This window comes from Cnephaeus nilssonii (genome assembly GCF_951640355.1).
Source record: "Cnephaeus nilssonii genome assembly, chromosome: 5".
Classification (NCBI taxonomy): Eukaryota; Metazoa; Chordata; class Mammalia; order Chiroptera; family Vespertilionidae; genus Cnephaeus; species Cnephaeus nilssonii.
In genome coordinates, this window is record NC_137076.1 from 16,645,628 (window position 1) to 16,662,543 (window position 16,916).

The following is a 16,916-nucleotide window of genomic DNA, read 5'->3' on the forward strand; positions in this document are numbered from 1 at the left end:
AAGAGGCCCGTCCAGCACTCGCATTCAAGGCCATGGATCCCTCCCATCTGACTAACAGCGACCTCGCCTGTCTAGCCTTCCTTGACCTGGTTTAGCATTTTTGTCAGGTAAGGAGGGCAGGGATTATAATTCCCAATTTGAAGATAAGAATCAGAGGATCAGAGAGGGTGAGCCATCCTTCGAAGTTTTCCCAGCAAGAAAGTGCTAGAGCTTGACTAGACACTGCCTGTTCCTGCCACCCCACAGCTGACCTGGGAAATCCCCTCAATAGTGAGGCACCTCACAGCTGTCCCTGGCTCCTTGTCACAGAGGTTCCCTTAAATTGGTCCCAGAATGTAACGTATAACAGATTTTGGTGACTTCTGTTCTGTCGCCCTGACATTTCCCCTACATCAACACCACTTCTCTCAAAATGATGCTTTAGGAGACAGCTGGGTTGAGCAGACCTTTCAGGCGAACTGTGGCCTCCCTGGCTGCATGTCCTTCCACCTGTCACGCAAGAGTGCCCTGTTCTTTTCTGGGTTTTTCTACTGGTGGCCCCGGGGCCTTGGGCTGCTGGGTTTCCACGGTGCGCCAGCGTTGCCTGCATACTCGGGCTCTTTATGCTTCTGAAGCCCAAAGCAGGTGGGGAGACCGTCTGGGCTGGGAAAGGCCATCTGAGAGAGGCTCCCTCACCTCCCCGCAACACCAGCCCTTCCCCTAAGAGATGAAATCTCCTACTAGAAGGAGGCTCCCAACCCTGGCTACAGCTCTACACTATGGCCGGGAGCTATTTCTGCGGCTTTGTTGCTCACAGACAGCAGATGTTTGCTCAGTAACTCAGAGCCTCCCTTTGTTGTGGCCCCACAGCTGAGTAGCCCAGTGTGTTCTCTTGGCTGTGTGCACACTGCCCCCCTCAGTCTTTTACAGGTGCCCACGGGCGGGGTCCAGGGCTCACCACCTCTTCCCAGGCTTAACTCATTCGTGCCTTCTCGCTTGCTTTTTATGCACTTTGCCTTTTATTTTTTAAATGCTGGAGGTCCGTCCTTACAAAATAAACATCTTCCCACTTCACTCAACTCCAGCTCCCAATACAACCCTCTGGGCCGCCCAGCCCACTCACAAGCCCCACCCCACTGCTCCCACAGCTTTGCCCCACCCACTCTCAAGGCCCCGCCCCCAGCCCACTCTCAAGGCCCCTACCTGGAGCATCATCCCCGGAATGGAGCCCTGAAATGAAGAGTTAAAAGGAGCATCCACTCCTCCCTTGGGAAACAGCCCTGGTGTGTCCCGGGCGGGAGGAACCAGCTGTCTGCCGAGGCTTCTTGAGCCAGGCCAGAAAAACCTCTCTGTTTCGAGAGGCTTTTATAGATCGATAGACAGTGCTTGTGGCTGTTTTACTGAACCAAAGTGCTCTGGGATGCATGGTGCCCCCGCCCAAAAATAAAAATAAAAAAGGGATCAATAAGGCAAGGGTACCAAGAACTCATTAATTATCAGAAAACGGAGTCCAATCAGTTCTGGGGGCCACTGTAGGGCTAGGAATTAACTCTGGGGAGAGAATAACCTGCTTCTCTCATCCCCCTCCCTCACCCCTATCAATCACTTGTAACAAACGTAAATGCTTTCCGTTTTCAGTCCCCCAGGGTACGTCATAGCTGTGTGCATTGGCAGGGTAGGTAGTCAAAGTTAGGAGGGGCGAGCAGTAGAGACAGAGCTGCCCATCAGGCCTGACCCTGGGTCAGCCTTGGGAGTGGAGGGTGAAGAAGGCCAAAGCTTTGGGATGTACTTAAGTGTGATTCTCTGATACCCAGTGAATCTGAGGGCTCCGGGAACAGAAATGATATCGCTACCCTCTAACAATACCCCTAACAGACTGAATGACCATATTATATTCTAGAAGCCTGGTGCACGAATTCGTGCACAGATGGGGTCCCTCAGTCTGGCAGGCAATTGGGGCCAATTGGGGCCAATTGGGGCTGTCTCGCCCAGTCCTGATTGGGGCCAATCAGGGCCGGCCAGCTGTGGGGAGGGACCAGGAGAGGTTGGCCAGTTATAGGAAGTTGGCTGTGGGAGCACACTGACCACCAGGGGGCAGCTCCTGCATTGAGCATCTGTCCCTGGTGGTCAGTACACATCATAGTGACTGGTTGACTGGTAAATTACCTGCCTCCTGGTGGTCAGTGCACGTCATAGCAAGCGGTTTAATGGCCTTAGCATATCATTAGCATATTACGCTTTGATTGGTTGAACAGACGGCTGGACAGGTTATGCTAAGAACTTTGCTGTGTTGTCCCGATTGATCCTCAGAGCAATCCTTTTGGGGGTCCTACTGTTATGATCATGTCTTATACAGGGGAGTTGAGGCAAAGCGGGACTACACTTCCTCAAGGTCACACACACAGTTAGTACGTCAGGAGGCCAGCACAGTCAGGCTGGCCCCAGAGCTGAGTTCTTGGCAACTCTACCACCGCATCTTGGTAGGAATTATGGGAGATGCCCCGGAGTGGAAAAGGAAACACTGGTGAAACCCGTGAAGTACTGGCATGGGGAAGCTTGCTCTGTGTGGACCCCAGCGGTAGGATTAGAAACAATGATTGGTTAGCTATAGAAAAACAAATGTTGTTCATTGTAATGGGGGGAAACTTACGGTAGCTGGATCTTTCCAGAAATAGAATAGACTGCCTCAGGTGGAGATACTACAGAAAGGCTAGAAATCAGTTGGACCTATCGACGACAGACAGATATTAAATGGGCAAGTTGACTAGAACACATGAAGCCCATTGTTACCCTGACAGTCTGTGCGATTTATCTCCCACACTTTATACATTTCCATTTATTATGCTGTACAGTGATACATATTTTCAGCTCCATGGCCATAAATCTCAATTATCGGGAAAAAAGATATCACTAATTGACTAATAAGGTGGCCTCCTCAAATTCTTCTTGAATGAGGCAGAGTCTGGGATTCTTTAAACAATTAATAAAATACTAAGGTAGGTAAGTGAACTCATTGTGGAACGATTTGCAGCAGAAGAAAAGCTTCCGGGTTAACACAGATCCAATCAGAAGGTCAATGAACCAGGGCAAACGACCCCCAGCATTTCAGGTCATCCAGGTTGTCGCCTGGAACCTGCTCCCCTTGTTAGCCTTTCGCCGTTTTGTCTGAGGCTGGTTAAATTCTGTATCAATTTACATGTTTGTTTACAAAATACATCACAGACTGGAGGGGAAAAATCTAGCCAGACTCGCATATTGTTCCTCGGCTTCTGAAGTAATTTTGTGGCGTTGAAGGGAACGAAATAAAAAAGAAAGTAAGAAAATAAAAATGAAGGGGCTGGTGGGAGAGGCCTAAACACTGCAATTTTCCAACCATTTTCACCCAAATTGTCTGCAATTTCCCAGTGGCCCAGGCTCCAAATTGCGAGTGAATGCTGCGGCAGTAATCCTGGCTGGAGCCCACGGGCTGTGGTGTCGCCGTAGTAACAGCCGGACCCACAACAGAACATGCGGACACACACCTGCCGAGGCAGAGTCCAGACTGAAAGCGGGGCAGGGCTGAGAAACGCTGCCTGCATCCCTGGTCTCACTCTCCTGCTTCCAGAAACAGGTCTCCTCTAGGACTGCAGGCATCGAAGTCAGAGAAATCCCTTTCAGACATTACACACTGCCGTCCTCCGCCCCCTCTCCTGCCACCCCTTTACCTGTGAGAAAACTGGGGCCCAAGTGAAGTGACTTCCCTGAGGCCACACTAAGTTATTGTAGCAATAAGGTGGAGACTTAAGGCTGCTGCTATTGCTTCTTTCTCTGCCTCCTTTTCTCTAGCCAACCTAAGGAAAGGTCTTGAGGGAAGAGCCCTGGCTGGGTGGCTCAGTTGTTTGGAGCGCGGTCCCATACACCAAGAGAGATTGCTCTGGACAGTGTGCTCAGTGGTTAGAGTGAAGCATCCATCTTACATAAGAACTGCTGTTTGAAATTTTAACCCTGCTATTTGGCTTCTGTAAATGCTTGCTTGCTTACATAGTAAGGAAAATGAGACTACTCCCACTTCAGAGAGGCCATTAAACCTTCCCCGGACGAAGTTATCAGTGCTGGCACCAGGCCAAGCCTTTGGTTGAGGTCTCAAGGCCCCAGCACATAGGGGCTCTTTAAGAACTTGCAAAGGGGGCCGGAAACACCCCATATTTGGGAGACAAAGAAGGTAAAAACATATAAATAGGGAAAATTCCTCCATGTTGGGGCCCAGAATTTGAGAGACATTTTCCTCTGGACCCGCGCGTAATAAATGTAACTCCATCTCTCTAAGTATTGCTTGGTTCTTCTCCGGTTTTCTGTAACAAGAGCATCGGCCCATACACTGAAGGGTCTCGGGTTAGATTCATCAATGTTGCTCTCTCTCTCTCTCTCTCTCTTTCTCTCCTTCCCTCCCTTCCATCCACTCTCTCTAAAAATCAATGGAGAAAATATGTTGTTGGGTGAGGATTAACAAAACAAAACAAAATAAAAGAGGTTGTGGGTTCAATTCCCGATCAAGGTACATACCTAGGTTTTGGGTTCCATCCCAGGTCTAGGCACAGATGGGAAGCAACCAATTGATGTTTTTCTTTCACATTGATGTTTCTCTCTCTCTCTCTCTCTCTCTTTCTCTCTCTCTCTCTCTCTCTCCCTCCCTCCCTCTTTCCCTCACTCCTTCTGCCCTCCCTCTCTCCCTTGCTCTCTCTCTAAAAATCAATTCTCAGGTGAGGATTCTTAAAAAAAAGATCTTGAGGGAAGAACTCATCTCTTTGCCAAAGCACCTTACCTGTCCATGTGAGAATTAAAGGAAAAAATAGGAATAAAATGTAGACAATGTAGTGATCTCTGCCTATACAAGTCAACTCCAGGACCCTAGAGAGTAAAACCCATCCATAAATGAGAAAAAAAGACACATCCCTAATGGAATGCAAATATCTTGAACCATTGAAAGTTCATTAAAATTCATAATGGAGCTGATCATTAAACATAAATACATGGTGTGGCAGGCATTAAATCTAATTATTGCACCTCTGAAAATCAATTTGTGCATGCGGTTAATTTGCGGTTGTTATTAATTACCAGTGACAAGATCAATACGCAGCTACTTCTTGGCTGCCACCTCACCATGTCGGAGGAATGGGTCCATGCTGGCGACGCCGATTCCCTGGAGAAACCAGCGACGAGCTCTGGCGTAAAAGTGGGGAGATAGATGTACCACTATATGTAATACTTGAAACAATAAAATAAAATTTAAAAAAAAAAAAGCGGTCCAGCAGGGAGCGCTCTGATCTGTGGTTCAGGAGATGCCACTTCTCCACACTGAGGGGCATGTCCCTACACGGGTGTCAGTGTGATACCCTGTGTCCACGTGTGACATCTGGGGGCAATTTTAATGTCCCCGACGCTGATGCTGGAGTTAGTGAGATGCAGGCTCTGACCTCCACCCGCTGCCTCTATCTGTGGGATGTGGATACTGGCAGGTCATTTACTCCCCGTATTCCCTCCCCTGAGATGAGAGCCTGGGAAGGGCATTGGAACGAGAGCCTCCAGACCAGGGCCAGGCGCACGGCAATCATTACTACCATTTACCAAGTTTTACCAGCCTGCTTCCCTGTGAGCTTCAGCTATAATAATAATAAATAATATGTAGTAAATGGGAGCTTTTATTATCCTGGTTCTTCCCACCTGTCAAGGTTGTTGGGTGGGCAGGGATCGATAAAACATAAGATGTAACAAAGCCTTTTGCAAACTGGCAAGTGCTCTGGCATCTGAAGATGAACGCTTCGTCCTGGTCCAGAGGGGAGGGGTCACCGCTGAGGGCCTGGGCCCGGGGCAGCCTCTCCTTCTCTGCCAAAGCCCTCCGATGGAGAAGAATGACTGGCCCGGCGTCCCTGTGTAGTCCCCTGGGAAGGCAACTTTTCATCTGCAATGTGAGAGCCTTAGAACCAGCCTGATCCCTGAACGAGGCTGTTGTCTATGTAAAAAGATGTTAGGTGACAGGCAAAGACACTTCCAACCTTTAGCGCACCTTAGTTAAATATTTTCTGATAGAAAAATTACCTCCAGGAGGAAGAGACACGCATCCCCTAGTGCTGAGAGGCACTGACTCCGTATAAAGGACTGCTCTCAATGTCTTAAAAAATCAAGAAAACAGCAGAGCTGACAGGACTTTAAAGAGACAGCTCAAAACCACGTTGCCAGCATCCCAGTGTTGCCTGGACTCTGTTAGCAGGTGTCTACCTGGCCCCCGAAGGCTGTGTTGCGGTGTGTTTTGAATGGACCAAGAACACACCCCTCCTCCCTGCCCCTCTCCCGCCATCCAGCCTGGCACGTGGACCAGGCTCCCAGCGTGGAGTTTCTGGAGGGCACGCAGCCAAGCTAACAAGCGGCAGTACTCTCAGAGTGCTTGATACCTTGAGACGACCAAATTGGCTTTCCTGGAGAATCCGGAGATGAATGAAGCCACCCACCACCTCTCATCACCCCCTGCCTGAGAAAAGTCTTGTTTGATTGTTCACTTCAGGGGAGGAAAATGAGAGAGATGTAACTTCACACGGAGCGCAAACACTCGTCTTCAATCATCTCCTCCAGAGGCAGCTCGCTGGGCCACACAGGGCTTCCCCATCCCCAGCACGTGAGACCAGGCTGCGCTGCGGCTCTGGCTGGAGGCCTGCAGCCTGCAGCCTCTTCCATCGGGAGTAACGTATTACCTAGCTTGCCGGCCCTGGTTTCTGTTTCTGTTTGTTTTCCTCCAAAACAGAGAGAGAGAGAGACACTCCCTGCAAAGCGGTCTGCTCTGTTCACAGTGCCAGACCTCTAGATTTTTCTTTGTACCTGCTCAGGGCTGTTCACAGTTTATGCGTTGGAAGGTGTTTCTCTTTTAATTGATACCAAGGGGCTGCTTGCTCCTGTAACGTGATTCAGGACTGGCATTGCTCATTGAAGGAGAGACTGGGAGGCGGGGCTGAGATGGAGCTAATTATGTCAGGCTTGAAAAGAGGGCAGGTGAGAGCTTTTCATGCGAGACCTTTGCGTATTGCTAAATTAAAAGAATGTCTTGTGCTGATAAACAGGTTGAAGCCAGGCAATGAAGCGGCGCTAGTTGGAGGTCAAGGCCAGGGCTGCTGGGGAGGTGTTTCGAGCTCTAAGAGGTGGGGAAGAGTGGGGAGAGGGAGGAGGGAGGAAAGGGGGCTTGTGAGGAGTAACTTGTCCCTCCACCTCCCTGTACCCCTCTCCATAGACACACATACACCTTTTAAAATCGTGGATGGAAAAAGAGGAGCCAGCCAGCCACAGCCCGCAGACCAAATCCAGCCAGCAGCCTGTTTTTCCATATTTTAGTGGTTGGGAGAGAGAGGGCATGGAATAAAAAGAACAAATATTATTTCATGACATGTGAAATTCATTTGCAATTCAAATTTTAATGCCACAAGTAAAGTTTTATGGGAACACATATTATTGACACATTATCTCCAGTGCCCCTGTGCTCCCGCAGCAGAAAGCACGTGGCCCAGGAGGCCGAAATAGTCACTGCCGGGCCCTTTACAGGAAACACAGGGCAACTCCTGCCCTGAAGCAAATGAGAGCAGCTGGGGCGAGGGCTGAGGTCCGAGGCTGTGCGGGGTGGAAACTGCTGTGGACCTGGGGTTAGGAAGGTGGTTGGAACTGCTCTTCAACTCTGGGGAAAAGAAATCACATACGTCTCAGAGCACAGGTATCCCCTTTGTAAAATGTAAATGACATTTTGTGATGTTACATAAGAAAATATATGAGAGGGGGAAAGTAAAAGAACCGCAGTGCGAAGCTTGGTATAGAGTAGATGCTCTATAAGTAATAATAGCAGCTTTATTCGAAATAATCAACATATGGAAACAACCAAGTGTCTGTCAATGGATGAATGGATAAAGAATCCTATGTAATAAAGATGTAATATGCAAATGGTCGTTACACCTTGAAGCGTAATGACAGACCCAGTAACGGCTGGATCATGGATCAGCAGAAGGGTGGGGCAGCGAGCTACAAGCTAGTGGCGGGGAGCTACAGGAGGGGGCAGGGCAGCAAGCTATGAGGGGTGGGGGGCGGGATGAGGTGGAGGGAGCTACAGGAGGGTGGGGCAGCGGGCAGAGAGCTACAGGAAGGTGGCATCGAGCTACTGGCTACAAGTGGGCGGCAGAGAGCTACAGGAGGGGACAAGGCAGCAAGCTATGAAGGGGTTGGGGGAAAAGGGGCAGGGGGAGCTTCAGGAGGGCGGGGCAGTGGGCAGAGAGCTACTGGAGGGCGGCAGCAAGCTATTGGCCAGCTATTGGTGCACAGATTCGTGCGCAGGGCTACTAGTATATATATAAAATATTATTCAGCCATGCAAAAAAAATAAAGTCCTGCCATTTGTGACAACATGGATGACATGGATGGACCTTGAGGACATTATGCTGAGTGAAATAAATCAGACAGAGAAACACAAATGATACCACTGTACGTGGAATCTAAAAAATCCAAATTCCTGGACACAGAGAGTGGAATGGTGAGTCCCAGGGCCTGGGAGCTGGGGAAATGGGGGCATGTTGGTCAAAGAGACAAACTTCCCATTAGAATATGAATCCTTTCTGTAGATCGAATGTACAGCATTGTGATTATAGAAAACACTGTATTGGATACTGGAAAATTGCTAGGAAAATAGATCTTACATGTTCTCCCGACAGAAAAAGAAATAATAATTATCATATTGCAATATGTAAGTGTATTACACCAATGCCTTATACACCTTAAAGTTACACAATGTTGGATGTCAATTATATCTCAATAAAGTAGAAGGAAAGAGAACAGAATGGATAAAATAATAAATTTACATATAGCCTTTATTAAAAGGTTGCACATCTTTAAAGATCTCACTGTGGTTCCATTTCTTCAAGAAAGTTCCATGTCTTCCCAACTAATCTCACCCAAGTGGCCTCCCCTCCTCTGAATGTCTGCAGTGTTGACCATACTCCTCCCTCCTTTCTGCCTCTATATGACTCTTGATGTTCATTTCCATGGGCATCTAGCTCATCCTCCCTTAGACTGTCAGCTTGGTGGCGTGCTGACACTTCTCTGTCGCCCAGTGTCAGAGACAGCAGGATCCCTGCACGGGGACTGCTGCTCTGAGTTGTTCTGAGTCCATATTCTTCTAAATTCTTCCTGACTATGCCAGGGCAGGTCATTCTCAAACCCTGCCCATTGTGCTAACTGTTGGGAACTTAGTCCAAGTTCCTCCTTTAGCCTCTGCTCACTAGTTACAGATGTTGGGTCTGAGCCCCTCTGCCTGGGGCTGGACCTCCTTGGACGCCGGGTCTTAGACGGAGAAGCCATGAGAGGTTGTGGGTGTATAAGAAGGAGTCTTTATTGCTGAAGCCAGTGGCCATATAGCCATTAGACAAAACAGTCCTTCACAGCAATCCCATACAGGCAGGCAGCTGGACACCAGCTGGTGAACAGATACATCTTTCCCACAAAGCAGCATTCATCTCTGTAGCCACAGCTATTATCTGAGCAGCCACGCGATGCCCCTTAGACTCACCGCCTAAGCTGCTTCTCACTCCAGCAGACTTCTTCACACACTTCCCAGCACACTGGCTGGTTAACATGGTAGCTATATCTGAGCTCTCTGTGAGCTCCTAGACTTACATCGTGTCAGTACCAGCTCTCAGCTCCGTCTGAGCTCTCCTCTCTCCTGCACACATAGGAGCTACATTCTCTGTGCCTGCCGCCTCTGCTTCTCTGTGCCCTCTCTAGCCTCTGCTCTGCTCAGGTGCTCTCTCCAGCAGACTTCTTCTTACACTCTTGGTCAATAACCTGTATATTACTCGAGAGACAAAGAAGGCTAGTGGCCAACAGTGACATCAATCATTTGGGTTACAGAAGGGCACAGTGTACTGCGTCCTTGCACCCGCTCATGGTATCTTGGCCTTGGGCACCCCGATTAGGCTCATGCTAGAACGGCCTTGAACATCCCGGTGTATGAAAACAAGGTCTCTGTGCTCTCATTGGTGTGGTTCCCACACCCAGGAACTACTTGAGCAGATGATCACATGCACCTCTAAGTGAGAAACACCAAGTCTGGTGCTCAGACAACACACTAGAGAACTCCACAGAGGGCTGGGGTGGTTGGCGAAGGCTTCACGGAGGAGGTGAGCCTGGAGCTGAGCCTGGACACTCATGCTTTGCTTGTGCGGAATTTCCCCGGATAGAGGAGTGGCACAGTCTTCTAAGCTGGGACAATAATGTGGAAGCCAATGCGTTTCAGGAATGGAGCAGTTAACGTGCAGTGACAGACACTGGTGGCAAATGAGCTAGGGTATTTGGGGGCTTCAATTTGCAGAAAACTAAGCTCAAACAGGACTAAACCTGAGAAAAATGTATTATCTCACATAACTAGGAGCCCAGAGTAGGATTCCAGGCACAGAAGGACTCAGGTTCAGTTTCTCAGCAATTTCTCTGGGCTCTGCCCATCTCCGTGTAGACTTGGTTCTCCGGCTGGTTTCCCACTGGTGTCAGGATGGCTGCCAGCAGCCCTGAGCCAGTGTGCTCCCTGGGTCACATCCACCAAGGGAGAGAGACAGGGAAAAAGTCCCTCCTGAATGCCCAGAATGAAAGCCCTTTCACTCTGATTGGGCAAATGAGAGTCACATGATTATGCCTGGACCATTAGCAACCTGGCCTACTGAACCAGTCTCTAGCAAGGCGGATCAGCAGAATTACCATGACTATCTTAGATTAACCATGATTCACCCCAGCCCAGCTTTCCCCAGTTACATGCATGGAGACGGGGTGGACACCTAGATGAAACTGAGTGTTGCTAGAAATGAGGAAGGAGGACTGGACGCTGAGTAAGTAACCAACACTGTCCTCTACAGAGGGCAAATCACGGAGGAACGCGAAGTGAAGCCACGTGCAGCTGACAGTCAAGATCAAGCTCAAAACTTCAGATGGTGTCTTGGAGACAACAGTGGGTCCGGGCGATTGCTCTCTGAAACTAGCTCATGATGGGTTTGTAATAGCCTGAACGAACCTGGAAAAGGCTGAGCCAAAATATCTAGAAGAGGAGACAGAAAAAAAGGTGGTGTAATCCAGATTGCACTTTGACTTTCTGTGCAGCATAGACAAAAATCACGTCTACAGGGCTTCACTCAGCAAGCCTTATCGTTGGCCCAAAAGGTAACTCCAGGCTCTTACTTACTGCAGCCCAGGAAAACAACTCCGCTCTTTGGCTTCCTCTCTACCAAGGCTTACTGAGAATAGCACACTCTCTATATATATATTTTTAGAAATGACAGAAATATTCCTGGTGCTTGGGTTAAGTAATTAAGATTTGCTCTGGGAACACTGAGAAACCACATAAAATGGCTGCATGGCTTCGTAAATGAATTACTTAGTGTTTAATTACTCAAAATTACTATCAATTACTAACTGTTACTGCAAATTACTTGCAGAATAGACACATTTGTTTGTGGCTATTAATGATTCCAATTACTCCTCATAGGTAATTGGTTTCTGCACGCAGACGGGCACCAACTGTCGAATAGGAGCTCAGCAATAAAAAATGCGGCTCCTCTTCCAGCTATTTTAGCTTAAGCTGAAATCTTAAAATAAACACTGCAGCCACCGTTTCTCCGAGTTTCTCTGCTTCGTGCACAGCTTCCCTTGGGACTCCTAGGGCTAGCGATGGCCTCAGAGATCTTCTCTTCCTCTGAGCAGAGTAGGAAGCAGGAACCATGAGGTGAGAGGTTACTCAAAATCACACAACACCACAATGTAGACAAACATCAAAAACATCCTGCTAAGTGAAAGAAGCCAGTCACAAAGACCACAGATGGCATGATCCCATTTATGTGAAATGTCCATAATAGGCAACTATCTAAAAACAGAAAGTAGACTAGTGGCTGCCTGAGGCTGGGAGAGGGGGAAAGGTGGGGAGGAATGACTGCTAATGGGTACAAGGTTTATTTGGAATGTGACAAAAATGTTCTAAAATGAGATATTTTTTTCTTTTATGTTTAATTTTTTATTGAATTTTTTTTGAGAGAGAGAGGAAGGGAAAGAGAAAGAGAGAGAAACATCGACATGACAGCGAAACATCAGTCAGCTGCCTCCTGCACGCTTCCTACCACTGGGGATTGAGCCTGCAACCCGGGCATGTGCTCTGACTGGGAATCGGAACTGGCAGCCTTTTGGTGCATGGGATGACGCCTAACCAAATGAGCTGCACTGGCCAGGGCTCTAAAATTAGATTTTGATGATGGCTGTACAACGCTACCAATATACTTAGAATCATTGAATTATACACTTTAAATGGATCAGCTACATAGTATATAAATGATATCCTAATACAGCTGTTACAACAAGTATGTTTAACCATACAATTAGATGGTGGGAGGGATGGATCAAGGAGCCAACACTCCTGACTCCCACTTCATTCCTCTACCCATTGGACTATCCTACTTCAATATGAGTCCAACTTGGTAGAAACATCTCGTGTCTCTCTCTCTCTCTCTCTCTCTCTCTCTCTCTCTCTCTCTCTCATAATTCCCTGAAGAAAATCATGGTCTTCGTTATGAAAGGCTCACTTACCCCATGCCAGCTATTTGTGCATTATTAAGGGGACATAAACTATGTTCATTAAGGTAATATAAAATCCAACCAGGAAATGTACTTCATAACAGAAAGCCAAGTTAAATGTTTTATCTTGGGTTCCCCAAAAAAATAAAGCTTGTGACAAGGGCTTGCTGGCAGGTATTTCATTCTGAGAGATTATCCTAGGGCAGTGGTTGGCAAACCGCGGCTCATGAGCCACATGCGGCTCTTTGGCCCCTTGAGTGTGGCTCTTCCACAAAATACCACGTGCAGACGCGCACGTACAGTGCGATTGAAACTTCGTGGCCCATGCGCAGAAGTCGGTTTTCGGCCTGGGCGAGTCTATTTTGAAGAAGTGGTTCTAACGCCGAGTCACACTCAAGGGGCCAAAGAGCCACATGTGGCTCACGAGCCGCGTTTTGCAGACCACTGTCCTAGGGCATAGGATGGAGGAAATGGGAAGAATTAAAAGGGAAGGGGGAAAAAGTCTATCCAAACGCTTATTATTGCATGGACTTAATAATTGTGAATTCCTGGGCCTCAACTAGGAGGCTTGGAAGAGCTGTGTACACTGTGCTTGAGAAGTGTGTGTTGAGATATGGAGATGGAAATATTCATGCACGGCTCCTGACCCCATTGGTAAAGGATTGTTTCACCCACTTTGGCATATGAGCCATCACAGTGGAACAGGATCCTATAGCATCCTCCAAGGTAGAGCCAGGGAAACCCACAGGCAGGGAGTAAGAGCTACACTGTGCAGCTCAGGCAGGCTCTGGCCAGATGATGTGTTCATGTTGTCACAGCAAAACCAAAAAGGGTGTATCAATGGACTTCATTAAAGTTAACAACTTCTGCTCTGTGAAAGACAATGTCAAGAGAATGAGAAGATAATGCAATGACTGGGAGAAATATTTGCAAAAAATAAATCTGATAAAGGACTATTATCTAAATTTTAGATTCTATTATCTATATTTTAGATTCTAAAATATGCAAATAACTCTTACAATTCAACAATGAGAAAACTAAGAATCTGATTGAAAATGGGGAAAGGTTGAGTAGACATCTTATCAAAGAAATACATGCAGGCCGAAACCGGTTTGGCTCAGTGGATAGAGCATCGGCCTGCAGACTCAAGGGTCCTAGGTTCGATTCCGGTCAAGGGCATGTACCTTGGTTGCGGGCACATCCCCAGTAGGGGGTGTGCAAGAGGCAGCTGGTCGATGTTTCTCTCTCATCGATGTTTCTAACTCTCTATCCCTCTGTCTTCCTCTCTGTAAAAAATCAATAAAATATATTTTAAAAAAAAAGAAATACATGCAGCAAAGTAAGCATATAAGATGTTCAACATCATATGTCATTAAGAAATTGCAAATTAAAACAACTGTGAGATACCATTATACACCTATTGAAAAGGCCAGAATTCAAAATACTGACACCAAATCCTGGCAAGGATATGAAGCAACAAAGACTCATTCATTGCTGATGCAAAACAATGCAAACAGCCACCTTGGAAGCTAGTTTGGCAGTTCCTTACAAAACTAAGCATGCTTTTACCATATGATCCAGCAATGAGGCTCTTTGGTATTTACCCAAATGAGCTGAAAACAAATGTCCACACAGAAACCTGCACACGGATATTTAAGCAGCTTTACTCGTAATTGCCAAAACTTGGAAGCAATCAAGATGCCCTTCAGTAGGTGAATGGATGAATAAACTGTGGTACATCCAGACATTGAAATATTATTCAATGTTAGAAAGAAATCATCTATCAAACTGGGAAAAGACATGGAGTAAGCTTAAAAGCATATTACTAAGTGAAAGAAGCCAATCTGAAAGGGCTAAAAGATGACTCAATGAAGGAGGAGGGGAGGACATAATTTGTAATACTCTCAACAATAAAGATTTTTTTAAAATATGACTCAAGAAGGTGTGAGATGGGGTATCCAAGATGTCCAATAAAAGAGATAATATCATAATTGTAATTATACAGGGTATCCCCAAAAATGTATACACACTGTAACAGCTGATAGATCAATTTTGAAAATGAAATATATTTTAGTAAAAACTGCCTTTATAAATATTCCAAGTGTGTGTATACATTTTTGGGACACCATATCTATATATATAAAAGCCTAAGCGACCGAATGACCGAACAACCGGTCGACCGGTCGCTATGACATGCACTGACCACCAGGGAGCAGACGCTCGACATGGGAGCTGCCCCCTGGTGGTCAGTGTGCTCCCACAGTGGGAGCACCTCTCAGCTGACTGACAGGCGTCAAACTCAGGGCTCACGGCTGGCTGCTGCAGCCGGGAGACTGCAGTGGAGGGGCAGCAAGATTACCGAGCAGCGGTGGCAGCAGGCGCAGTGGGGCCGGGATGAGCAGGAGTGGCAGGCAGGAGCCGCAGGCAGCGTCGGACTGCCGGTTGCAACCCGATTCCCGCAGGCTACGCTGAGGGACCCCATTTTGTGAACAGGAAACAGGGTTATGGTGATTAATTCAGAGACATCTATGCACAGCTCACTGGGCTACGATCAGGAAAGAACACGCAGATGCAAAATAAGACGCCAATAAACTTGAACTCTAGTTTGGGAGAAAAGACACTAACAAAAATGTCTGTGAAAAATGAGTGCCAAAAGGGTAACGTTTCCAAGGTTTCAGAAAGGAGGCGGACTGGACAGTCAAGGGGGTGGAAAGTGAGCTGCGGACCAGGAGAAAGGGGAGGAGGGACTGTAGGTGAAAGCATGGGAAGGTGCCAGGCATGGTGGGCGTGGCCAGGTGGGTGAGGAGCTGGGTTCCTGGAGAAGAGGCATCAGAGCAAAGGGGAGATCAGGGAGGGGATCTTGACCGCCCTTTGCTGTTCTCTCCCAATTGCCTGCTCCCCGACACCTCTGTTTCTCGGGCTCCCCCAGCTCAGAGGCAGCCCGATGCTCCCTTTCCTGGCGCTTTGAGCCCGGACCAGTCCCAGACTGCACACTCCCCACTCCCTGCAGGCTCTATCCGGTGAGTTGTAAATAGCCTGTTTGAAAAGTAATTGCATGTTTGGGCTGGTGCTTGCCATTTGTAATTGCTCATTCTTTCCCCAGCCACTTTCTCATTTCCTATTTCCTAAGTTTGTTTCCCAGGAAGCAAATTCAGGAGCCTTCCAGGCAAGTGACTGGAGGAGATAATGAGGCCCTCTGGGCCGCACAATTCAACCAGACTTTGCTGACCAGGGAGCCGCTCTACACCAACTACCTACCTCAAGCTATAGGACAGAAAAGACAGAATGGATTGCCTCCCACCTGAAGTCTCTCTGAGCAGCAGTGGGCCAGCTATAAAGATGCCTGCCCCGCCCTAGGGCACAAGGACCCTTCTTTGCCCAGCACCTGGGACAGCAGAGACTAGTTCTCTAATGAAGGATGCCTATTGCATGCCTCCCAGCCCCTGTTTCCCTTGCGTCCCTCAGAAATCAAACCATCAGCACTCATTTACCGAGCACCTACTATGCGCAAGGTCACCTTAAGTGTTCTAAATGACATATGTTCCCCTCAAAGTTGGGCACAGTGTTATTTACAGGTCAGGTCCTACACCTGGCACTGCAGTCTCCACACCTCCTCACCTCTGTGGGCCTGGGCCTGCACAGAGATAGCCAACCAATGGTGGAGCAAGTCCCACTGGTGCACCATTTCCGTACACTTTGGGCAAATTCCAACCATTGGCACCTGTAGCTCATTCTAACTGGACATGTCAGGGAGTCAATGTCGCACCGGGGCAGCCTCAACCAATGCCTGACAGGCTGGTGCATAACTATCCCTCCTCCCTCACCTCTCAGGCAGGATAACTTTGAGGTGCACATTTTACTCTGGCTTCTAGAATTGTCTAGCAAAGCTGTGCTCCGGTTGCCTACAGGAGAAACTTGCTTGGAAACACAATCCTTACTGTCATTCTTCCTCTCACTGTCTCCTTCCCATTCACCTACCAGTGCTACTGGCGTCTCCTTCAGATAAAATGCCTGCTTAGACCTTTGTCGCAGGGTCCTTCCAGGGAAATCCATAAGTCCGTTGGTACCAGCAATGGTATTAGGAATGCTATTCTCAGCATGGGATTCTGGAGTTACATCCCTTGCTGGCCAGGGACAAGCATCCCTTTACTGGTAATAAATGGAGTGAGATGAGACACATCATGGTTGCATAAAATTCAAAACCCCATGAAAGTCCTTTTCTTCAGCAAATGGAAAGAAAACTGCTGAACATCAGGCCCACAATCTGATTCTCAAATGTCATGGACGAATTCACCGGTTTGGTAAGTTTCCTGAGCTAAAGTCGGAAAAGG